This window comes from Mustela lutreola, chromosome 17, assembly GCF_030435805.1.
Source record: "Mustela lutreola isolate mMusLut2 chromosome 17, mMusLut2.pri, whole genome shotgun sequence".
Taxonomy (NCBI): domain Eukaryota; kingdom Metazoa; phylum Chordata; class Mammalia; order Carnivora; family Mustelidae; genus Mustela; species Mustela lutreola.
In genome coordinates this window covers 28,308,468-28,333,703 of record NC_081306.1, presented here as the reverse complement: position 1 = coordinate 28,333,703, position 25,236 = coordinate 28,308,468, and positions in this window count along the sequence as shown.

The following is a 25,236-nucleotide window of genomic DNA, read 5'->3' as shown; positions in this document are numbered from 1 at the left end:
CTCTTTCCAAAGGCGCAACCGCGCTTCTCTCTCAGGCAGAGGGGATGCTCAGGCATAGAGGATTTCGCTCCATGCGGGTTTATGACACCGTGCTGAGGAGACCAGCTCAGGCAACAGGAGCATCCCTCAGACCGGACTCTGATTTCCCAAAGATTGCTGTGCTTTCCAAGAGGGGATGCCAAGGCAAAGAGGCTTTCGCTCTATACGGGTTTCACCCTTCGTGCTGCGAATATTAGGCTAAGGCAAGCAGCAACAGCAGCCCACAGAACCTACTCTGATTTCCCAGCGACTGCTATGCGTTCGCAGAGGTATTCAGCTTGGCACGAACCGCACTTCGCTGCTGCTTCCTCGAAAAGGCATTGGGTGTTCACTCTGCGGGGCAGGGAAGAAGTGCCGACAACCGGCGGTGCCTCTTGGCATTTGATTTCCCGGGCTCCGGGTTTACGCCCGGGATTCACCTTGCTATGCTGAAAAAAGCAGACAAAGTCACAACCCTGCACCAGCGTGCTTGACGTAGCATGGCATCTATGCCTATTACCATCTCCTGGGGTAGGTTAGGCTTTGCTTTTTGCTCTGGCTCTAAGGCAGACTCGGCTAGGCCAGTGCCTTCACCACAGGAGAGAGGAGGCGACAGGATCCCAGCACACGGCCCGTGCACTGATTATGGAGCTTTTGGGGACTGTCCCCACTCCTTCCCCTTAAACCCCGTGCCTCCTCCAAGCTTCCACATCCTAGAGGAAGACAGCATCTGACACCACGTTCTTTCAGGGAGCTGTTTCTGCGAGTTTAGCGTAGGCGCCTGGTGGCTAGCGCAGTCTGCCCCGGGGACAGGTGGCCATGGAGCTGCTGTGTCCTTAGGCCAAGAGGTTCAGGAAAGGCATGCTTTCTGCCCAGACTCCTTCCTAAGAGTGGAGCACGCGCCCTGCCCTACTCATGCCCTCCTGTCTCCTTAGCTGCCAGGCTTCGTTCACTCTGCATTTGGAGCGGGTGACAGTTGTATTGCCACAGGCCGCTGTGTCTGCCAGGGCCGGTTCTCCTGCTTCGCAACCCTTTTCAGACCAGAATGCCAACGGCTCCTGCTCTTCTCCCCGGGCAGCGTGCAGCACCTTGCACATAAATGCTCCTGGGACCCCAGTGTAAAACGTTTCCCTTTCCTTAAGGCTCTTTCCAAAGGCACAACCGCGCTTCTCTCTCAGGCAGAGGGGATGCCCAGGCAAAGAGGCTTTCGCTGTATGTGGGTTTCTCCCACCGCGAGACTGGGCTCAAGCAAGCAGCAGCAGCCCACAGAACATTTCTCAGCGAATGATGTGCTTTCGCAGAGGCTTTGGCTTGGAGCGAACAGCACTTCGCTGCTGCTTCCACATCAAGGCTTCAGTCGCGTCAGGGAAGAAGAGCTACGGGGAGCTGGTGCCCCTTGGGCCTTGCTTAACCGAGCTCCATGTTCGTGTCCTGGGTTCACCCTGCCAGGCCGAACTAAGCAGATACAGCCACAGCCCTGCAGTAGCCTGCATAGCCTAGGATGGCACTCTATGCACACTACCATCTCCCAGTGTAGGCATCGCTTGGCATTTTACTCTGGCGCTCAGGCGGATTCTCGGACTAGGCCAGTGCTTTCCCCACAGGAAATGAGAGGTGACAGGATCCATGCACACCGCCCGTGCACTGAATAGGGAGCTTTGGGGGACTGTCCCCATCCTTACCCTTAAACAGCATGCCTCCTCCAAGCTTCCACATCCTGAAGGAAAGGAAGACGGCATCTAACTCCCCATTATTTAAGGGAGCTGTTTCTGCGAGTTCAGCATAGGCGCCTGGTGGCTAGCGCATGTCTGCCCCAGGGACAGGTGGCCAAGGAGCTGCTGTCTCCTTGGGCCCAGAGGTTCAGGACAGGCATGCTTTCTGCCCAGACCCCTTCCTAAGAGTTAGCATGCACCCTGCCCTACTCATCCCCTCCTGTCTACTTTGCAACCAGGCTTCTGTCTGTCTGCACAGGGAGCGGGTGATAATTGTATTGCCGGCTCTCCTGCTTCGCAACCGTTTCCAGACCAGAGGGTTAATGGCTCCTGTTCTCCCCGGACAGCGTGCTGCACCTTCCACAGACATGCTCCTGGGGACCGCACTGAAAAACGTGTCCCTTTCCTTAAGGCTCTTTCCACAGGTGCACCCGCGCTTCTCTCTCAGGCAGAGGGGATGCCCAGGCATAGAAGATTTCGCTCCATGCGGGTTTATGACACCGTGCTGAGGAGACCAGCTCAGGCAACAGGAGCATCCCTCAGACCGGACTCTGATTTCCCAAAGTATGCTGTGCTTTCCCAGAGGGGATGACAAGGCAAAGAGGCTTTCGCTCTATACTGGTTTCACCCTTCGTGCTGCGAACATTAGGCTAAGGCAAGCAGCAACAGCACCCAACAGAACCGACTATGATTTCCCAGCGACTGCTATGCGTTCGCAAAGGTTTTCAGCTTGGCACGAACCGCCCTTCGCTGCTGCTTCCTCAGAAAGGCATTGGGTGTTCACTCTGCGGGGCAGGGAAGAAGTGCCGCGGGAGAGGTGGTGCCTCTTGGCATTTGATTTCCAGGGCTCCGAGTTTACGCCCGGGATTCACCTTGCTATGCTGAAATAAGCAGACAAAGTCACAACCCTGCAGCAGCGTGCTTGACCTAGCATGGCATCTATGCCTATTACCATCTCCTGGGGTAGGTTAGGCTTTGCTTTTTGCTCTGGCTCTAAGGCAGACTCGGCTAGGCCAGTGCCTTCACCACAGGAGAGAGGAGGCGACAGGATCCCTGCACACGGCCCGTGCACTGATTATGGAGCTTTTGGGGACTGTCCCCACTCCTTCCCCTTAAACCCCGTGCCTCCTCCAAGCTTCCACATCCTAGAGGAAGACAGCATCTGATACCACGTTCCTTCAGGGAGCTGTTTCTGCGAGTTTAGCGTAGGCGCCTGGTGGCTAGCGCAGTCTGCCCCGGGGGCAGGTGGCCATGGAGCTGCTGTGTCCTTAGGCCAAGAGGTTCAGGAAAGGCATGCTTTCTGCCCAGACTCCTTCCTAAGAGTGGAACACGCGCCCTGCCCTACTCATGCCCTCCTGTCTCCTTAGCTGCCAGGCTTCGTTCACTCTGCATTTGGAGCGGGTGACAGTTGTATTTCCACAGGCCGCTGTGCCTGCCAGGGCCGGTTCTCCTGCTTCGCAACCCTTTCCAGACCAGAATGCCAACGGCTCCTGCTCTTCTCCCCGGGCAGCGTGCAGCACCTTGCACAGAAATGCTCCTGGGACCCCAGTGTAAAACGTTTCCCTTTCCTTAAGGCTCTTTCCACAGGCACAACCGCGCTTCTCTCTCAGGCAGAGGGGATGCCCAGGCAAAGAGGCTTTCGCTGTATGTGGGTTTCTCCCACCGCGAGACTGGGCTCAAGCAAGCAGCAGCAGCCCACAGAACATTTCTCAGCGAATGATGTGCTTTCGCAGAGGCTTTGGCTTGGAGCGAACAGCACTTCGCTGCTGCTTCCTCATCAAGGCTTCAGTCGCGTCAGGGAAGAAGAGCTACGGGGAGCTGGTGCCCCTTGGGCCTTGCTAAACCGAGCTCCATGTTCGTGTCCTGGGTTCACCCTGGCAGGCCGAACTAAGCAGATACAGCCAGGGCCCTGCAGTAGCCTGCATAGCCTAGGATGGCACTCTATGCACACTACCATCTCCCAGTGTAGGCATCGCTTGGCCTTTTACTCTGGCGCTCAGGCGGATTCTCGGACTAGGCCAGTGCTTTCCCCCAGGAAATGAGAGGTGACAGGATCCATGCACACCGCCCGTGCACTGAATAGGGAGCTTTGGGGGACTGTCCCCATCCTTACCCTTAAACAGCATGCCTCCTCCAAGCTTCCACATCCTGAAGGAAAGGAAGACGGCATCTAACTCCCCATTATTTCAGGGAGCTGTTTCTGCGAGTTCAGCATAGGTGCCTGGTGGCTAGCGCATGTCTGCCCCAGGGACAGGTGGCCAAGGAGCTGCTGTCTCCTTGGGCCCAGAGGTTCAGGACAGGCATGCTTTCTGCCCAGACCCCTTCCTAAGAGTTAGCATGCACCCTGCCCTACTCATCCCCTCCTGTCTACTTTGCAACCAGGCTTCTGTCTGTCTGCACAGGGAGCGGGTGATAATTGTATTGCCGGCTCTCCTGCTTCGCAACCGTTTCCAGACCAGAGGGTTAATGGCTCCTGTTCTCCCCGGACAGCGTGCTGCACCTTCCACAGACATGCTCCTGGGGACCGCACTGAAAAACGTGTCCCTTTCCTTAAGGCTCTTTCCACAGGTGCACCCGCGCTTCTCTCTCAGGCAGAGGGGATGCCCAGGCATAGAAGATTTCGCTCCATGCGGGTTTATGACACCGTGCTGAGGAGACCAGCTCAGGCAACAGGAGCATCCCTCAGACCGGACTCTGATTTCCCAAAGATTGCTGTGCTTTCCCAGAGGGGATGACAAGGCAAAGAGGCTTTCGCTCTATAATGGTTTCACCCTTCGTGCTGCGAACATTAGGCTAAGGCAAGCAGCAACAGCACCCAACAGAACCGACTATGATTTCCCAGCGACTGCTATGCGTTCGCAAAGGTTTTCAGCTTGGCACGAACCGCCCTTCGCTGCTGCTTCCTCAGAAAGGCATTGGATGTTCACTCTGCGGGGCAGGGAAGAAGTGCCGCGGGAGAGGTGGTGCCTCTTGGCATTTGATTTCCAGGGCTCCGAGTTTACGCCCGGGATTCACCTTGCTATGCTGAAATAAGCAGACAAAGTCACAACCCTGCAGCAGCGTGCTTGACCTAGCATGGCATCTATGCCTATTACCATCTCCTGGGGTAGGTTAGGCTTTGCTTTTTGCTCTGGCTCTAAGGCAGACTCGGCTAGGCCAGTGCCTTCACCACAGGAGAGAGGAGGCGACAGGATCCCTGCACACGGCCCGTGCACTGATTATGGAGCTTTTGGGGACTGTCCCCACTCCTTCCCCTTAATCCCCGTGCCTCCTCCAAGCTTCCACATCCTAGAGGAAGACAGCATCTGATACCACGTTCTTTCAGGGAGCTGTTTCTGCGAGTTTAGCGTAGGCGCCTGGTGGCTAGCGCAGTCTGCCCCGGGGGCAGGTGGCCATGGAGCTGCTGTGTCCTTAGGCCAAGAGGTTCAGGAAAGGCATGCTTTCTGCCCATACTCCTTCCTAAGAGTGGAACACGCGCCCTGCCCTACTCATGCCCTCCTGTCTCCTTAGCTGCCAGGCTTCGTTCACTCTGCATTTGGAGCGGGTGACAGTTGTATTTCCACAGGCCGCTGTGCCTGCCAGGGCCGGTTCTCCTGCTTCGCAACCCTTTCCAGACCAGAATGCCAACGGCTCCTGCTCTTCTCCCCGGGCAGCGTGCAGCACCTTGCACAGAAATGCTCCTGGGACCCCAGTGTAAAACGTTTCCCTTTCCTTAAGGCTCTTTCCACAGGCACAACCGCGCTTCTCTCTCAGGCAGAGGGGATGCCCAGGCAAAGAGGCTTTCGCTGTATGTGGGTTTCTCCCACCGCGAGACTGGGCTCAAGCAAGCAGCAGCAGCCCACTGAACATTTCTCAGCGAATGATGTGCTTTCGCAGAGGCTTTGGCTTGGAGCGAACAGCACTTCGCTGCTGCTTCCTCATCAAGGCTTCAGTCGCGTCAGGGAAGAAGAGCTACGGGGAGCTGGTGCCCCTTGGGCCTTGCTTAACCGAGCTCCATGTTCGTGTCCTGGGTTCACCCTGGCAGGCCGAACTAAGCAGATACAGCCACAGCCCTGCAGTAGCCTGCATAGCCTAGGATGGCACTCTATGCACACTACCATCTCCTAGTGTAGGCATCGCTTGGCCTTTTACTCTGGCGCTCAGGCGGATTCTCGGACTAGGCCAGTGCTTTCCCCCAGGAAATGAGAGGTGACAGGATCCATGCACACCGCCCGTGCACTGAATAGGGAGCTTTGGGGGACTGTCCCCATCCTTACCCTTAAACAGCATGCCTCCTCCAAGCTTCCACATCCTGAAGGAAAGGAAGACGGCATCTAACTCCCCATTATTTCAGGGAGCTGTTTCTGCGAGTTCAGCATAGGTGCCTGGTGGCTAGCGCATGTCTGCCCCAGGGACAGGTGGCCAAGGAGCTGCTGTCTCCTTGGGCCCAGAGGTTCAGGACAGGCATGCTTTCTGCCCAGACCCCTTCCTAAGAGTTAGCATGCACCCTGCCCTACTCATCCCCTCCTGTCTACTTTGCAACCAGGCTTCTGTCTGTCTGCACAGGGAGCGGGTGATAATTGTATTGCCGGCTCTCCTGCTTCGCAACCGTTTCCAGACCAGAGGGTTAATGGCTCCTGTTCTCCCCGGACAGCGTGCTGCACCTTCCACAGACATGCTCCTGGGGACCGCACTGAAAAACGTGTCCCTTTCCTTAAGGCTCTTTCCACAGGTGCACCCGCGCTTCTCTCTCAGGCAGAGGGGATGCCCAGGCATAGAAGATTTCGCTCCATGCGGGTTTATGACACCGTGCTGAGGAGACCAGCTCAGGCAACAGGAGCATCCCTCAGACCGGACTCTGATTTCCCAAAGATTGCTGTGCTTTCCCAGAGGGGATGACAAGGCAAAGAGGCTTTCGCTCTATACTGGTTTCACCCTTCGTGCTGCGAACATTAGGCTAAGGCAAGCAGCAACAGCACCCAACAGAACCGACTATGATTTCCCAGCGACTGCTATGCGTTCGCAAAGGTTTTCAGCTTGGCACGAACCGCACTTCGCTGCTGCTTCCTCAGAAAGGCATTGGGTGTTCACTCTGCGGGGCAGGGAAGAAGTGCCGCGGGAGAGGTGGTGCCTCTTGGCATTTGATTTCCAGGGCTCCGAGTTTAAGCCCGGGATTCACCTTGCTATGCTGAAATAAGCAGACAAAGTCACAACCCTGAAGCAGCGTGCTTGACCTAGCATGGCATCTATGCCTATTACCATCTCCTGGGGTAGGTTAGGCTTTGCTTTTTGCTCTGGCTCTAAGGCAGACTCGGCTAGGCCAGTGCCTTCACCACAGGAGAGAGGAGGCGACAGGATCCCTGCACACGGCCCGTGCACTGATTATGGAGCTTTTGGGGACTGTCCCCACTCCTTCCCCTTAAACCCCGTGCCTCCTCCAAGCTTCCACATCCTAGAGGAAGACAGCATCTGACACCACGTTCTTTCAGGGAGCTGTTTCTGCGAGTTTAGCGTAGGCGCCTGGTGGCTAGCGCAGTCTGCCCCGGGGACAGGTGGCCATGGAGCTGCTGTGTCCTTAGGCCAAGAGGTTCAGGAAAGGCATGCTTTCTGCCCGTACTCCTTCCTAAGAGTGGAGCACGTGCCCTGCCCTACTCATGCCCTCCTGTCTCCTTAGCTGCCAGGCTTCGTTCACTCTACATTTGGAGCGGGTGACAGTTGTATTGCCACAGGCCGCTGTGTCTGCCAGGGCCGGTTCTCCTGCTTCGCAACCCTTTTCAGACCAGAATGCCAACGGCTCCTGCTCTTCTCCCCGGGCAGCGTGCAGCACCTTGCACATAAATGCTCCTGGGACCCCAGTGTAAAACGTTTCCCTTTCCTTAAGGCTCTTTCCAAAGGCACAACCGCGCTTCTCTCTCAGGCAGAGGGGATGCCCAGGCAAAGAGGCTTTCGCTGTATGTGGGTTTCTCCCACCGCGAGACTGTGCTCAAGCAAGCAGCAGCAGCCCACAGAACATTTCTCAGCGAATGATGTGCTTTCGCAGAGGCTTTGGCTTGGAGCGAACAGCACTTCGCTGCTGCTTCCTCATCAAGGCTTCAGTCGCGTCAGGGAAGAAGAGCTACGGGGAGCTGGTGCCCCTTGGGCCTTGCTTAACCGAGCTCCATGTTCGTGTCCTGGGTTCACCCTGCCAGGCCGAACTAAGCAGATACAGCCACAGCCCTGCAGTAGCCTGCATAGCCTAGGATGGCACTCTATGCACACTACCATCTCCCAGTGTAGGCATCGCTTGGCCTTTTACTCTGGCGCTCAGGCGGATTCTCGGACTAGGCCAGTGCTTTCCCCACAGGAAATGAGAGGTGACAGGATCCATGCACACCGCCCGTGCACTGAATAGGGAGCTTTGGGGGACTGTCCCCACTCCTTACCCTTAAACCGCGGGCCTCCTCCAAGCTTCCACATCCTGGAGGAAGACGGCATCTAACTCCGCATTATTTCAGGGAGCTGTTTCTGCGAGTTCAGCATAGGCGCCGGGTGGCTAGCGCATGTCTGCCCCAGGGACAGGTGGCCAAGGAGCTGCTGTCTCCTTGGGCCCAGAGGTTCAGGACAGGCATGCTTTCTGCCCAGACCCCTTCCTAAGAGTTAGCATGCACCCTGCCCTACTCATCCCCTCCTGTCTACTTAGCAACCAGGCTTCTGTCTGTCTGCACAGGGAGCGGGTGATAATTGTATTGCCGGCTCTCCTGCTTTGCAACCGTTTCCAGACCAGAGGTTAATGGCTCCTGTTCTCCCCGGACAGCGTGCTGCACCTTCAACAGACATGCTCCTGGGGACCGCACTGAAAAACGTGTCCCTTTCCTTAAGACTCTTTCCACAGGTGCACCCGCGCTTCTCTCTCAGGCAGAGGGGATGCCCAGGCATAGAGGATTTCGCTCCATGCGGGTTTATGACACCGTGCTGAGGAGACCAGCTCAGGCAACAGGAGCATCCCTCAGACCGGACTCTGATTTCCCAAAGATTGCTGTGCTTTCCCAGAGGGGATGACAAGGCAAAGAGGCTTTCGCTCTATACTGGTTTCACCCTTCGTGCTGCGAACATTAGGCTAAGGCAAGCAGCAACAGCAGCCAACAGAACCGACTATGATTTCCCAGCGACTGCTATGCGTTCGCAGAGGTTTTCAGCTTGGCACGAACCGCACTTCGCTGCTGCTTCCTCAGAAAGACATTGGGTGTTCACTCTGCGGGGCAGGGAAGAAGTGCCGCGGGAGAGGTGGTGCCTCTTAACATTTGATTTCCAGGGCTCCGAGTTTACGCCCGGGATTCACCTTGCTATGCTGAAATAAGCACACAAAGTCACAACCCTGCAGCAGCGAGCTTGGCCTAGCATGGCACTCTATGCCTATTACCATCTCCTGGGGTAGATTAGGCTTTGCTTTTTGCTCTGGCTCTAAGGCAGACTCGGCTAGGCCAGTGCCTTCACCACAGGAGAGAGGAGGCGACAGGATCCCTGCACACGGCCCGTGCACTGATTATGGAGCTTTTGGGGACTGTCCCCACTCCTTCCCCTTAAACCCCGTGCCTCCTCCAAGCTTCCACATCCTAGAGGAAGACTGCATCTGACTCCCCGTTCTTTCAGGGAGCTGTTTCTGCAAGTTTAGCTTAGGCGCCTGGTGGCTAGCCCAGTCTGCCCCAGGGACAGGTGGCCATGGAGCTGCTGTCTCCTTAGGCAAAGAGGTTCAGGAAAGGCATGCTTTCTGCCCAGACTCCTTCCTATGAGTGGAGCACGCGCCCTGCCCTACTCATGCCCTCCTGTCGCCTTAGCGGCCAGGCTTCTTTCACTCTGCATTTGGAGCGGGTGACAGTTGTATTGCCACCGGCCGCTGTGCCTGCCAGGGCCGGTTTTCATGCTCTGCAACCTTTTCCACACCAGAATGCCAACGGCTCCTGCTCTTCTGCCTGGTCAGCGTGCTGTACCTTCCACAGACATGCTCCTGGGAACCGCAGTGAAAAACGTGTCCCTTTCCTTAAGGCTCTTTCCAAAGGCGCAACCGCGCTTCTCTCTCAGGCAGAGGGGATGCCCACGCATAGAGAATTTCGCTCCATGCGGGTTTATGACACCGTGCTCAGGAGACCAGCTCAGGCAACAGGAGCATCCCTCAGACCGGACTCTGATTTCCCAACGATCGCTGTGCTTTCCAAGAGGGGATGCCAAGGCAAGGAGGCTTTCGCTCTATACGGGTTTCACCCTTCGTGCTGCGAATATTAGGCTAAGGCAAGCAGCAACAGCAGCCCACAGAACCGACTCTGATTTCCCAGCGACTGCTATGCGTTCGCAGAGGTTTTCAGCTTGGCACGAACCGCACTTCGCTGCTGCTTCCTCAGAAAGGCATTGGGTGTTCACTCTGCGGGGCAGGGAAGAAGTGCCGACAACCGGTGGTGCCTCTTGGCATTTGATTTCCCAGGCTCCGGGTTTACGCCCGGGATTCACCTTGCTATGCTGAAATAAGCAGACAAAGTCACAACCCTGCAGCAGCGAGCTTGGCCTAGCATGGCACTCTATGCCTATTACCATCTCCTGGGGTAGGTTAGGCTTTGCTTTTTGCTCTGGCTCTAAGGCAGACTCGGCTAGGCCAGTGCCTTCACCACAGGAGAGAGGAGGCGACAGGATCCCTGCAAACGGCCCGTGCACAGATTATGGAACTTTTGGGGACTGTCTCCACTCTTCCCCTTAAACCCCGTGCCTCCTACAAGCTTCCACATCCTAGAGGAAGACAGCATCTGACTCCACGTTCTTTCAGGGAGCTGTTTCTGCGAGTTTAGTGTAGGCGCCTGGTGGCTAGCGCAGTCTGCCCCGGGGACAGGTGGCCATGGAGCTGCTGTCTCCTTAGGCCAAGAGGTTCAGGAAAGGCATGCTTTCTGCCCAGACTCCTTCCTAAGAGTGGAGCACGCGCCCTGCCCTACTCATGCCCTCCTGTCTCCTTAGCAGCCAGGCTTCGTTCACTCTGCATTTGGAGCGGGTGACAGTTGTATTGCCACAGGCCGCTGTGCCTGCCAGGGCCGGTTCTCCTGCTTCGCAACCCTTTTCAGACCAGAATGCCAACGGCTCCTGCTCTTCTCCCCGGGCAGCGTGCAGCACCTTGCACATAAATGCTCCTGGGACCCCAGTGTAAAACGTTTCTCTTTCCTTAAGGCTCTTTCCAAAGGCACAACCGTGCTTCTCTCTCAGGCAGAGGGGATGCCCAGGCAAAGAGGCTTTCGCTGTATGTGGGTTTCTCCCACCGCGAGACTGGGCTCAAGCAAGCAGCAGCAGCCCACAGAACATTTCTCAGCGAATGATGTGCTTTCGCAGAGGCTTTGGCTTGGAGCGAACAGCACTTCGCTGCTGCTTCCTCATCAAGGCTTCAGTCGCGTCAGGGAAGAAGAGCTACGGGGAGCTGGTGCCCCTTGGGCCTTGCTTAACCGAGCTCCATGTTCGTGTCCTGGGTTCACCCTGCCAGGCCGAACTAAGCAGATACAGCCACAGCCCTGCAGTAGCCTGCATAGCCTAGGATGGCACTCTATGCACACTACCATCTCCCAGTGTAGGCATCGCTTGGCCTTTTACTCTGGCGCTCAGGCGGATTCTCGGACTAGGCCAGTGCTTTCCCCACAGGAAATGAGAAGTGACAGGTCCATGCACACCGCCCGTGCACTGAATAGGGAGCTTTGGGGGACTGTCCCCATCCTTACCCTTAAACCGCATGCCTCCTCCAAGCTTCCACATCCTGAAGGAAAGGAAGACGGCATCTAACTCCGCATTATTTCAGGGAGCTGTTTCTGCGAGTTCAGCATAGGCGCCTGGTGGCTAGCGCATGTCTGCCCCAGGGACAGGTGGCCAAGGAGCTGCTGTCTCCTTGGGCCCAGAGGTTCAGGACAGGCATGCTTTCTGCCCAGACCCCTTCCTAAGAGTTAGCATGCACCCTGCCCTACTCATCCCCTCCTGTCTACTTTGCAACCAGGCTTCTGTCTGTCTGCACAGGGAGCGGGTGATAATTGTATTGCCGGCTCTCCTGCTTCGCAACCGTTTCCAGACCAGAGGGTTAATGGCTCCTGTTCTCCCCGGACAGCGTGCTGCACCTTCCACAGACATGCTCCTGGGGACCGCACTGAAAAACGTGTCCCTTTCCTTAAGGCTCTTTCCACAGGTGCACCCGCGCTTCTCTCTCAGGCAGAGGGGATGCCCAGGCATAGAAGATTTCGCTCCATGCGGGTTTATGACACCGTGCTGAGGAGACCAGCTCAGGCAACAGGAGCATCCCTCAGACCGGACTCTGATTTCCCAAAGATTGCTGTGCTTTCCCAGAGGGGATGACAAGGCAAAGAGGCTTTCGCTCTATACTGGTTTTACCCTTCGTGCTGCGAACATTAGGCTAAGGCAAGCAGCAACAGCAGCCAACAGAACCGACTATGATTTCCCAGCGACTGCTATGCGTTCGCAGAGGTTTTCAGCTTGGCACGAACCGCACTTCGCTGCTGCTTCCTCAGAAAGGCATTGGGTGTTCACTCTGCGGGGCAGGGAAGAAGTGCCGCGGGAGAGGTGGTGCCTCTTGGCATTTGATATCCAGGGCTCCGAGTTTACGCCCGGGATTCACCTTGCTATGCTGAAATAAGCAAAGTCACAACCCTGCAGCAGCGTGCTTGACCTAGCATGGCATCTATGCCTATTACCATCTCCTGGGGTAGGTTAGGCTTTGCTTTTTGCTCTGGCTCTAAGGCAGACTCGGCTAGGCCAGTGCCTTCACCACAGGAGAGAGGAGGCGACAGGATCCCTGCACACGGCCCGTGCACTGATTATGGAGCTTTTGGGGACTGTCCCCACTCCTTCCCCTTAAACCCCGTGCCTCCTCCAAGCTTCCACATCCTAGAGGAAGATGGCATCTGACTCCCCGTTCTTTCAGGGAGCTGTTTCTGCGAGTTTAGCGTAGGCGCCTGGTGGCTAGCGCAGTCTGCCCCAGGGACAGGTGGCCATGGAGCTGCTGTCTCCTTAGACCAAGAGGTTCAGGAAAGGCATGCTTTCTGCCCAGACGCCTTCCTAAGAGTGGAGCACGCGCCCTGCCCTACGCTTCCCCTCCTGTCTCCTTAGCGGCCAAGCTTCTTTCACTCTGCATTTGGAGCGGGTGACAGTTGTATTGTCACCGGCCGCTGTGCTTGCCAGGGCCGGTTCTCCTGCTCTGCAACCTTTTCAACACCAGAATGCCAACGGCTCCTGCTCTTCTCCCATGGCAGCGTGCTGCACTTTCCACAGATATGCTCCTGTGGACCGCACTGAAAAACGTGTCCCTTTCCTTAAGGCTCTTTCCACAGGCGCAACCGCGCTTCTCTCTCAGGCAGAGGGGATGCCCAGGCATAGAGGATTTCGCTCCATGCGGGTTTATGACACCGTGCTGAGGAGACCAGCACAGGCAACAGGAGCATCCCTCAGACCGGACTCTGATTTCCCAAAGATTGCTGTGCTTTCCCAGAGGGGATGACAAGGCAAAGAGGCTTTCGCTCTATACGGGTTTCACCCTTCGAGCTGTGAATATTAGGCTAAGGCAAGCAGCAACAGCAGCCCACAGAACCGACTCTGATTTCCCAGCGACTGCTATGCGTTCGCAGAGGTTTTCAGCTTGGCAGGAAACGCACGTCGCTGCTGCTTCCTCAGAAAGGCATTGGGTGTTCACTCTGCGGGGCAGGGAAGAAGTGCCGCGGGAGAGGTGGTGCCTCTTGGCATTTGATTTCCCTGGCTACGAGTTTACGCCCGGGATTCACCTTGCTATGCTGAAATAAGCAGACAAAGTCACAACCCTGCAGCAGCGTGCTTGACCTAGCATGGCATCTATGCCTATTACCATCTCCTGGGGTAGGTTAGGCTTTGCTTTTTGCTCTGGCTCTAAGGCAGACTCGGCTAGGCCAGTGCCTTCACCACAGGAGAGAGGAGGCGACAGGATCCCTGCACACGGCCCGTGCACTGATTATGGAGCTTTTGGGGACTGTCCCCACTCCTTCCCCTTAAACCCGGTGCTTCCTCCAAGCTTCCACATCCTAGAGGAAGATGGCATCTGACTCCCCGTTCTTTTAGGGAGCTGTTTCTGCGAGTTTAGCGTAGGCGCCTGGTGGCTAGCGCAGTCTGCCCCAGGGACAGGTGGCCATGGAGCTGCTGTCTCCTTAGACCAAGAGGTTCAGGAAAGGCATGCTTTCTGCCCAGACGCCTTCCTAAGAGTGGAGCACGCGCCCTGCCCTACTCTTCCCCTCCTGTCTCCTTAGCGGCCAAGCTTCTTTCACTCTGCATTTGGAGCGGGTGACAGTTGTATTGTCACCGGCCGCTGTGCCGGCCAGGGCCGGTTCTCCTGCTCCGCAACCTTTTCAAGACCAGAATGCCAACGGCTCCTGGTCTTCTCCCATGGCAGCGTGCTGCACCTTCCACAGACATGCTTCTGTGGTCCGCACTGAAAAACGTGTCCCTTTCCTTAAGGCTCTTTCCACAGGCGCAACCGCGCTTCTCTCTCAGGCAGAGGGGATGCCCAGGCATAGAGGATTTCGCTCCATGCGGGTTTTTGACACCGTGCTGAGGAGACCAGCTCAGGCAACAGGAGCATCCCTCAGACCGGACTCTGATTTCCCAAAGATTGCTGTGCTTTCCCAGAGGGGATGCCAAGGCAAAGAGGCTTTCGCTCTATACGGGTTTCACCCTTCGAGCTGTGAATATTAGGCTAAGGCAAGCAGCAACAGCAGCCCACAGAACCGACTCTGATTTCCCAGCGACTGCTATGCGTTCGCAGAGGTTTTCAGCTTGGCAGGAAACGCACGTCGCTGCTGCTTCCTCAGAAAGGTATTGGGTGTTCACTCTGCGGGGCAGGGAAGAAGTGCCGCGGGAGAGGTGGTGCCTCTTGGCATTTGATTTCCCTGGCTACGAGTTTACGCCCGGGATTCACCTTGCTATGCTGAAATAAGCAGACAAAGTCACAACCCTGCAGCAGCGAGCTTGGCCTAGCATGGCACTCTATGCCTATTACAATCTCCTGGGGTAGGTTAGGCTTTGCTTTTTGCTCTGGCTCTCAGGCAGACTCGGCTAGGCCAGTGCCATCCCCACAGGAGAAAGGAGGCGAAAGGATCCCTGCACACGGCCCTTGCACAGATTATGGAGCTTTTGGGGACTGTCCCCACTCCTTCCCCTTAAACCCCGTGCCTCCTCCAAGCTTCCACATCCTAGAGGAAGACGGCATCTGACTCCCTGTTCTTTCAGGGAGCTGTTTCTGTGAGTTCAGCGTAGGTTCCTGGTGGCTAGCGCATGTCTGTCCCGGGGACAGGAGGGATGGAGCTGCTGTCTTCTTAGGCCCAGAGGTTCAGGACAGGCATGCTTTCTGCCCAGACTCCTTCCTAAGAGTGGAGCACGCGCCCTGCCCTACTCTTCCCCTCCTGTCTCCTTAGCAGCCTGGCTTCTGTCTCTCTGCACTGGGAGCGGGTGTTAATTGTATTGCAGGCTCTCCTGCTTCGCATCCGTTTCCAGACCAGAAGGTTAATGGCTCTTGTTCTCCCCGGACAGCGTGCTGCACCTTCCACAGACATGCTCCTGGGGACCGCACTGAAAAACATGTCCCCTTCCTTAAGGCTCTTTCCACAGGTGCACCCGCGCTTCTCTCTCAGGCAGAGGGGATGCCCAGGCATAGAGGATTTCGCTCCATGCGGGTTTATTACACCGTGCTGAGGAAACCAGCTCAGGCAACAGGAGCATCCCTCAGACCTGACTCTAATTTCACAAAGATTGCTGTGCTTTCCAAGAGAGGATGCCACGGCAAAGAGGCTTTCGCTCTATTCGGGTTTCACCCTTCGTGCTGCGAATAGTAGGCTAAGGCAAGCAGCAACAGCAGTCCACAGAACCGACTCTGATTTCCCAGCGACTGCTATGCGTTCTCAAAGGTTTTCAGCTTGGCACAAACCGCACTTCGCTGCTGCTTCCTCAGAAAGTCATTGGGTGTTCACTCTGCGGGGCAGGGAAGAACTGCCGCGGGAGAGGTGGTGCCTCTTGGCATTTGATTTCCCTGGCTCCGAGGTTACGCCCGGGATTCACCTTGCTATGCTGAAATAAGCAGACAAAGTCACAACCCTGCAGCAGCGAGCTTGGCCTAGCATGGCACTCTATGCCTATTACCATCTCCTGGGGTAGGTTAGGCTTTGCTTTTTGTTCCGGCTCTAAGGCAGACTCGGCTAGGCCAGTGCCTTCACCACAGGAGAGAGGAGGCGACAGGATCCCTGCACACGGCCCGTGCACTGATTATGGAGCTTTTGGGGATTGTCCCCACTCCTTCCCCATAAACCCCGTGCCTCCTCCAAGCTTCCACATCCTAGAGGAAGACAGCATCTGACTCCACGTTCTTTCAGGGAGCTGTTTCTGCGAGTTTAGCGTAGGCGCCTGGTGACTAGCGCAGTCTGCCCCAGGGACAGGAGGCCATGGAGCTGCTGTCTCCTTAGGCAAAGAGGTTCAGGAAAGGCATGCTTTCTGCCCAGACTCCTTCCTAAGAGTGGAGCACGCACCCTGCCCTACTCATGCCCTCCTGTCTCCTTAGTAGCCAGGCTTCTTTCACTCTGCATTTCGAGCTGGTGACATTGTATTGCCACCGGCCGCTGTGCCTGCCAGGGCCGGATCTCCTGCTCCGCAACCTTTTCCAGACCAGAATGCCAACGGCACCTGCTCTTCTCCCTGGGCAGCATGCTGCACCTTCCACAGACATACTCCTGGAGACCGCACTGAAAAACGTGTCCCTTTCCTTAAAGCTCTTTCCACAGGCACAACCGCGCTTCTCTCTCTGGCAGAGGGGATGCCCAGGCAAAGAGGCTTTCGCTGTATGTGGGTTTCTCCCACCGCGAGACTGGGCTCAAGCAAGCAGCAGCAGCCCACAGAACATTTCTCAGCGAATGATGTGCTTTCGCAGAGGCTTTGGCTTGGAGCGAACAGCACTTCGCTGCTGCTTCCTCATCAAGGCTTCAGTCGCGTCAGGGAAGAAGAGCTACGGGAGAGCTGGTGCCCCTTGGGCCTTGCTTTCCAGGGCTTCATGTTCGTGTCCTGGGTTCACCCTGCCAGGCCGTACTAAGCAGATACAGCCACAGCCCTGCAGTAGCCTGCATAGCCTAGGATGGCACTCTATGCACACTACCATCTCCCAGTGTAGGCATCGCTTGGCCTTTTACTCTGGCGCTCAGGCGGATTCTCGGACTAGGCCAGTGCTTTCCCCACAGGAAACGAGAGGTGACAGGATCCATGCACACCGCCCGTGCACTGAATAGGGAGCTTTGGGGGACCTTCCCCACTCCTTACCCTTAAACCGCATGCCTCCTCCAAGCTTCCACATCCTGAAGGAAAGGAAGACGGCATCTAACTCCCCATTATTTCAGGGAGCTGTTTCTGCGAGTTCAGCATAGGCGCCGGGTAGCTAGCGCATGTCTGCCCCAGGGACAGGTGGCCAAGGAGCTGCTGTCTCCTTGGGCCCAGAGGTTCAGGACAGGCATGCTTTCTGCCCAGACCCCTTCCTAAGAGTTAGCATGCACTCTGCCCTACTCATCCCCTCCTGTCTACTTTGCAACCAGGCTTCTGTCTGTCTGCACAGGGAGCGGGTGATAATTGTATAGCCGGCTCTCCTGCTTCGCAACCGTTTCCAGACCAGAGGGTTAATGGCTCCTGTTCTCCTTGGACAGCGTGCTGCACCTTCCACAGACATGCTCCTGGGGACCGCACTAAAAAACGTGTCCCTTTCCTTAAGGCTCTTTACACAGGCGCAACCGCGCTTCTCTCTCAGGCAGAGGGGATGCCCAGGCATAGAGGATTTCGCTCCATGCGGGTTGATGACACCGTGCTGAGGAGACCAGCTCAGGCAACAGGAGCATCCCTCAGACCGGACTCTGATTTCCCAAAGATTGCTGTGCTTTCCCAGAGGGGATGCCAAGGCAAAGAGGCTTTCGCTCTATACGGGGTTCACCCTTCGTGCTGCGAATATTAGGCTAAGGCAAGCAGCAACAGCAGCCCACAGAACCGACTCTGATTTCCCAGCGACTGCTATGCGTTCGCAGAGGTTTTCAGCTTGGCACGAACCGCACTTCGCTGCTGCTTCCTCAGAAAGACATTGGGTGTTCACTCTGCGGGGCAGGGAAGAAGTGCCGCGGGAGAGGTGGTGCCTCTTAGGATTTGATTTCCCGGGCTCCGAGTTTACGCCCGGGATTCACCTTGCTATGCTGAAATAAGTAGACAAAGTAACAACCCTGCAGCAGCGAGCTTGACCTAGCATGGCACTCTATGCCTATTACCATCTCCTGGGGTAGGTTAGGTTTTGCTTTTTGATCTGGCTCTAAGGCAGACTCGGCTAGGCCAGTGCCTTGACCACAGGAGAGAGGAGGCGACAGGATCCCTGCACACGGCCCGTGCACAGATTATAGAACTTTTGGGGACTGTCTCCACTCCTTCCCCTTAAACCCCGTGCCTCCTACAAGCTTCCACATCCTAGAGGAAGACAGCATCTGACTCCACGTTCTTTCAAGGAGCTGTTTCTGCGAGTTTAACGTAGGCGCCTGGTGGCTAGCGCAGTCTGCCCCGGGGACAGGTGGCCATGGAGCTGCTGTCTCCTTAGGCAAAGAGGTTCAGGAAAGGCATGCTTTCTGCCCAGACTCCTTCCTAAGAGTGGAGCACGCGCCCTGCCCTACTCATGCCCTCCTGTCTCCTTAGCAGCCAGGCTTCGTTCACTCTGCATTTTAGCGGGTGACAGTTGTATTGCCACAGGCCGCTGTGCCTGCCAGGGCCGGTTCTCCTGCTTCGCAACCCTTTCCAGACCAGAATGCCAACGGCTCCTGCTCTTCTCCCCGGGCAGCGTGCAGCACCTTGCACAGAAATGCTCCTGGGACCGCAGTGTAAAACGTTTCCCTTTCCTTAAGGCTCTTTCCAAAGGCACAACCGCGCTTCTCTCTCAGGCAGAGGGGATGCCCAGGCAAAGAGGCTTTCGCTGTATGTGGGTTTCTCCCACCGCGAGACTGGGCTCAAGCAAGCAGCAGCAGCCCACAGAACATTTCTCAGCGAATGATGTGCTTTCGCAGAGGCTTTGGCTTGGAGCGAACAGCACTTCGCTGCTGCTTCCTCATCAAGGCTTCAGTCGCGTCAGGGTAGAAGAGCTACGGGAGAGCTGGTGCCCCTTGGGCCTTGCTTTCCAGGGCTTCATGTTCGTGTCCTGGGTTCACCCTGCCAGGCCGAACTAAGCAGATACAGCCACAGCCCTGCAGTAGCCTGCATAGCCTAGGATGGCACTCTATGCACACTACCATCTCCCAGTGTAGGCATCGCTTGGCCTTTTACTCTGGCGCTCAGGCGGATTCTCGGACTAGGCCAGTGCTTTCCCCACAGGAAAGGAGAGGTGACAGGATCCATGCACACCGCCCGTGCACTGAATAGGGAGCTTTGGGGGACCTTCCCCACTCCTTACCCTTAAACCGCATGCCTCCTCCAAGCTTCCACATCCTTAAGGAAAGGAGGACGGCATCTAACTCCCCATTATTTCAGGGAGCTGTTTCTGCGAGTTCAGCATAGGCGCCTGGTGGCTAGCGCATGTCTGCCCCAGGGACAGGTGGCCAAGGAGCTGCTCTCTCCTTGGGCCCAGAGGTTCAGGACAGGCATGCTTTCTGCCCAGACCCCTTCCTAAGAGTTAGCATGCACCCTGCCCTACTCATCCCCTCCTGTCTACTTAGCAACCAGGCTTCTGTCTGTCTGCACAGGGAGCGGGTGATAATTGTATTGCCGGCTCTCCTGCTTTGCAACCGTTTCCAGACCAGAGGGTTAATGGCTCTTGTTCTCCCCGGACAGCGTGCTGCACCTTCCACAGACATGCTCCTGGGGAACGCACTGAAAAAGGTGTCCCTTTCCTTAAGGCTCTTTCCACAGGTGCACCCGCGCTTCTCTCTCAGGCAGAGGGGATGCCCAGGCATAGAGGATTTCGCTCCATGCGGGTTTATGACACCGTGCTGAGGAGACCAGCTCAGGCAACAGGAGCATCCCTCAGACAGGACTCTGATTTCCCAAAGATTGCTGTGCTTTCCCAGAGGGGATGACAAGGCAAAGAGGCTTTCGCTCTATACTGGTTTCTCCCTTCGTGCTGCGAACATTAGGCTAAGGCAAGCAGCAACAGCAGCCAAAGGAACCGACTCTGATTTCCCAGCGACTGCTATGCGTTCGCAGAGGTTTTCAGCTTGGCACGAACCGCACTTCGCTGCTGCTTCCTCGAAAAGGCTTTGGGTGTTCACTCTGCGGGGCAGGGAAGAACTGCCGCGGGAGAGGTGGTGCCTCTTGGCATTTGATTTCCAGGGCTCCGAGTTTACGCCCGGGATTCACCTTGCTATGCTGAAATAAACAGACAAAGTCACAACCCTGCAGCAGCGTGCTTGACCTAGCATGGCATCAATGCCTATTACCATCTCCTGGGGTAGGTTAGGCTTTGCTTTTTGCTCTGGCTCTAAGGCAGACTCGGCTAGGCCAGTGCCTTCACCACAGGAGAGAGGAGGCGACAGGATCCCTGCACACGGCCCGTGCACTGATTATGGAGCTTTTGGGTACTGTCCCCACTCCTTCCCCTTAAACCCCGTGCCTCCTCCAAGCTTCCACATCCTAGAGGAAGATGGCATCTGACTCCCCGTTCTTTCAGGGAGCTGTTTCTGCGAGTTTAGCGTAGGCGCCTGGTGGCTAGCGCAGTCTGCCCCAGGGACAGGTGGCCATGGAGCTGCTGTCTCCTTAGACCAAGAGGTTCAGGAAAGGCATGCTTTCTGCCCAGACGCCTTGCTAAGAGTGGAGCACGCGCCCTGCCCTACGCTTCCCCTCCTGTCTCCTTAGCGGCCAAGCTTCTTTCACTCTGCATTTGGAGCGGGTGACAGTTGTATTGTCACCGGCCGCTGTGCCGGCCAGGGCCGGTTCTCCTGCTCCGCAACCTTTTCAAGACCAGAATGCCAACGGCTCCTGCTCTTCTCCCATAGCAGCGTGCTGCACTTTCCACAGATATGCTCCTGTGGACCGCACTGAAAAACGTGTCCCTTTCCTTAAGGCTCTTTCCACAGGCGCAACCGCGCTTCTCTCTCAGGCAGAGGGGATGCCCAGGCATAGAGGATTTCGCTCCATGCGGGTTTATGACACCGTGCTGAGGAGACCAGCTCAGGCAACAGGAGCATCCCTCAGACCGGACTCTGATTTCCCAAAGATTGCTGTGCTTTCCCAGAGGGGATGACAAGGCAAAGAGGCTTTCGCTCTATACGGGTTTCACCCTTCGAGCTGTGAATATTAGGCTAAGGCAAGCAGCAACAGCAGCCCACAGAACCGACTCTGATTTCCCAGCGACTGCTATGCGTTCGCAGAGGTTTTCAGCTTGGCAGGAAACGCACGTCGCTGCTGCTTCCTCAGAAAGGCATTGGGTGTTCACTCTGCGGGGCAGGGAAGAAGTGCCGCGGGAGAGGTGGTACCTCATGGCATTTGATTTCCCTGGCTACGAGTTTACGCCCGGGATTCACCTTGCTATGCTGAAATAAGCAGACAAAGTCACAACCCTGCAGCAGCGTGCTTGACCTAGCATGGCATCTATGCCTACTACCATCTCCTGGGGTAGGTTAGGCTTTGCTTTTTGCTCTGGCTCTAAGGCAGACTCGGCTAGGCCAGTGCCTTCACCACAGGAGAGAGGAGGCGACAGGATCCCTGCACACGGCCCGTGCACAGATTATGGAGCTTTTGGGGACTGTCCCCACTCCTTCCCCTTAAACCCCGTGCCTCCTCCAAGCTTCCACATCCTAGAGGAAGATGGCATCTGACTCCCCGTTCTTTTAGGGAGCTGTTTCTGCGAGTTTAGCGTAGGCGCCTGGTGGCTAGCGCAGTCTGCCCCAGGGACAGGTGGCCATGGAGCTGCTGTCTCCTTAGACCAAGAGGTTCAGGAAAGGCATGCTTTCTGCCCAGACGCCTTCCTAAGTGTGGAGCACGCGCCCTGCCCTACTCTTCCCCTCCTGTCTCCTTAGCGGCCAAGCTTCTTTCACTCTGCATTTGGAGCGGGTGACAGTTGTATTGTCACCGGCCGCTGTGCCGGCCAGGGCCGGTTCTCCTGCTCCGCAACCTTTTCAAGACCAGAATGCCAACGGCTCCTGGTCTTCTCCCATGGCAGCGTGCTGTACTTTCCACAGATATGCTCCTGTGGACCGCACTGAAAAACGTGTCCCTTTACTTAAGGCTCTTTCCACAGGCGCAACCGCGCTTCTCTCTCAGGCAGAGGGGATGCCCAGGCATAGAGGATTTCGCTCCATGCGGGTTTATGACACCGTGCTGAGGAGACCAGCTCAGGCAACAGGAGCATCACTCAGACCGGACTCTGATTTCCCAAAGATTGCTGTGCTTTCCCAGAGGGGATGCCAAGGCAAAGAGGCTTTCGCTCTATACGGGTTTCACCCTTCGAGCTGTGAATATTAGGCTAAGGCAAGCAGCAACAGCAGCCCACAGAACCGACTCTGATTTCCCAGCGACTGCTATGCGTTCGCAGAGGTTTTCAGCTTGGCAGGAAACGCACGTCGCTGCTGCTTCCTCAGAAAGGTATTGGGTGTTCACTCTGCGGGGCAGGGAAGAAGTGCCGCGGGAGAGGTGGTGCCTCTTGGCATTTGATTTCCCTGGCTACGAGTTTACGCCCGGGATTCACCTTGCTATGCTGAAATAAGCAGACAAAGTCACAACCCTGCAGCAGCGAGCTTGGCCTAGCATGGCACTCTATGCCTATTACAATCTCCTGGGGTAGGTTAGGCTTTGCTTTTTGCTCTGGCTCTCAGGCAGACTCGGCTAGGCCAGTGCCATCCCCACAGGAGAAAGGAGGCGAAAGGATCCCTGCACACGGCCCTTGCACAGATTATGGAGCTTTTGGGGACTGTCCCCACTCCTTCCCCTTAAACCCCGTGCCTCCTCCAAGCTTCCACATCCAAGAGGAAGACGGCATCTGACTCCGTGTTCTTTCAGGGAGCAGTTTCTGTGAGTTCAGCGTAGGTTCCTGGTGGCTAGCGCATGTCTGTCCCGGGTACAGGAGGGATGGAGCTGCTGTCTTCTTAGGCCCATAGGTTCAGGACAGGCATGCTTTCTGCCCAGACTCCTTCCTAAGAGTGGAGCACGCGCCCTGCCCTACTCTTCCCCTCCTGTCTCCTTAGCAGCCTGGCTTCTGTCTCTCTGCACTGGGAGCGGGTGATAATTGTATTGCAGGCTCTCCTGCTTCGCAACCGTTTCCAGACCAGAAGGTTAATGGCTCTTGTTCTCCCCGGACAGCGTGCTGCACCTTTCACAGACATGCTCCTGGGGACCGCACTGAAAAACATGTCCCCTTCCTTAAGGCTCTTTCCACAGGCACACCGAGCTTTTCTCTAAGGCAGAGGGGATGCCCAGGCATAGAGGATTTCGCTCCATGCAGGTTTATTACACCGTGCTGAGGAAACCAGCTCAGGCAACAGGAGCATCCCTCAGACCTGACTCTAATTTCACAAAGATTGCTGTGCTTTCCAAGAGAGGATGCCAAGGCAAAGAGGCTTTCGCTCTATTCGGGTTTCACCCTTCGTGCTGCGAATAGTAGGCTAAGGCAAGCAGCAACAGCAGGCCACAGAACCGACTCTGATTTCCAGCGACTGCTATGCGTTCGCAGAGGTTTTCAGCTTGGCACGAACCGCACTTCGCTGCTGCTTCCTCAAAAAGGCATTGGGTGTTCACTCTGCGGGGCAGGGAAGAAGTGCCGACCACCGGTGGTGCCTCTTGGCATTTGATTTCCCGGGCTCCGGGTTAACGCCCGTGATTCACCTTGCTATGCTGAAATAAGCAGACAAAGTCACAACCCTGCAACAGCGAGCTTGGCCTAGCATGGCACTCTATGCCTATTACCATCTCCTGGGGTAGGTTAGGCTTTGCTTTTTGTTCCGGCTCTAAGGCAGACTCGGCTAGGCCAGTGCCTTCACCACAGGAGAGAGGAGGCGACAGGATCCCTGCACACGGCCCGTGCACTGATTATGGAGCTTTTGGGGATTGTCCCCACTCCTTCCCCATAAACCCCGTGCCTCCTCCAAGCTTCCACATCCTAGAGGAAGACAGCATCTGACTCCACGTTCTTTCAGGGAGTTGTTTCTGCGAGTTTAGCGTAGGCGCCTGGTGACTAGCGCAGTCTGCCCCAGGGACAGGAGGCCATGGAGCTGCTGTCTCCTTAGGCAAAGAGGTTCAGGAAAGGCATGCTTTCTGCCCAGACTCCTTCCTAAGAGTGGAGCACGCACCCTGCCCTACTCATGCTCTCCTGTCTCCTTAGTAGCCAGGCTTCGTTCACTCTGCATTTGGAGCGGGTGACAGTTGTATTGCCACAGGCCGCTGTGCCTGCCAGGCCGGTTCTCCTGCTTCGCAACCCTTTCCAGACCAGAATGCCAACGGCTCCTGCTCTTCTCCCCGGGCAGCGTGCAGCACCTTGCACAGAAATGCTCCTGGGACCCCAGTGTAAAACGTTTCCCTTTCCTTAAGGCTCTTTCCAAAGGCACAACCGCGCTTCTCTCTCAGGCAGAGGGGATGCCCAGGCAAAGAGGCTTTCGCTGTATGTGGGTTTCTCCCACCGCGAGACTGGGCTCAAGCAAGCAGCAGCAGCCCACAGAACATTTCTCAGCGAATGATGTGCTTTCGCAGAGGCTTTGGCTTGGAGCGAACAGCACTTCGCTGCTGCTTCCTCATCAAGGCTTCAGTCGCGTCAGGGAAGAAGAGCTACGGGAGAGCTGGTGCCCCTTGGGCCTTGCTTAACCGAGCTCCATGTTCCTGTCCTGGGTTCACCCTGCCAGGCCGAACTAAGCAGATACAGCCACAGCCCTGCAGTAGCCTGCATAGCCTAGGATGGCACTCTATGCACACTACCATCTCCCAGTGTAGGCATCGCTTGGCCTTTTACTCTGGCGCTCAGGCGGATTCTCGGACTAGGCCAGTGCTTTCCCCACAGGAAAGGAGAGGTGACAGGATCCATGCACACCGCCCGTGCACTGAATAGGGAGCTTTGGGGGACCTTCCACACTCCTTACCCTTAAACCGCATGCCTCCTCCAAGCTTCCACATCCTGAAGGAAAGGAAGACGGCATCTAACTCCCCATTATTTCAGGGAGCTGTTTCTGCGAGTTCAGCATAGGCGCCTGGTGGCTAGCGCATGTCTGCCCCAGGGACAGGTGGCCAAGGAGCTGCTGTCTCCTTGGGCCCAGAGGTTCAGGACAGGCATGCTTTCTGCCCAGACCCCTTCCTAAGAGTTAGCATGCACCCTGCCCTACTCATCCCCTCCTGTCTACTTTGCAACCAGGCTTCTGTCTGTCTGCACAGGGAGCGGGTGATAATTGTATTGCCGGCTCTCCTGCTTTGCAACCGTTTCCAGACCAGAGGGTTAATGGCTCCTGTTCTCCCCGGACAGCGTGCTGCACCTTCCACAGACATGCTCCTGGGGAACGCACTGAAAAACGTGTCCCTTTCCTTAAGGCTCTTT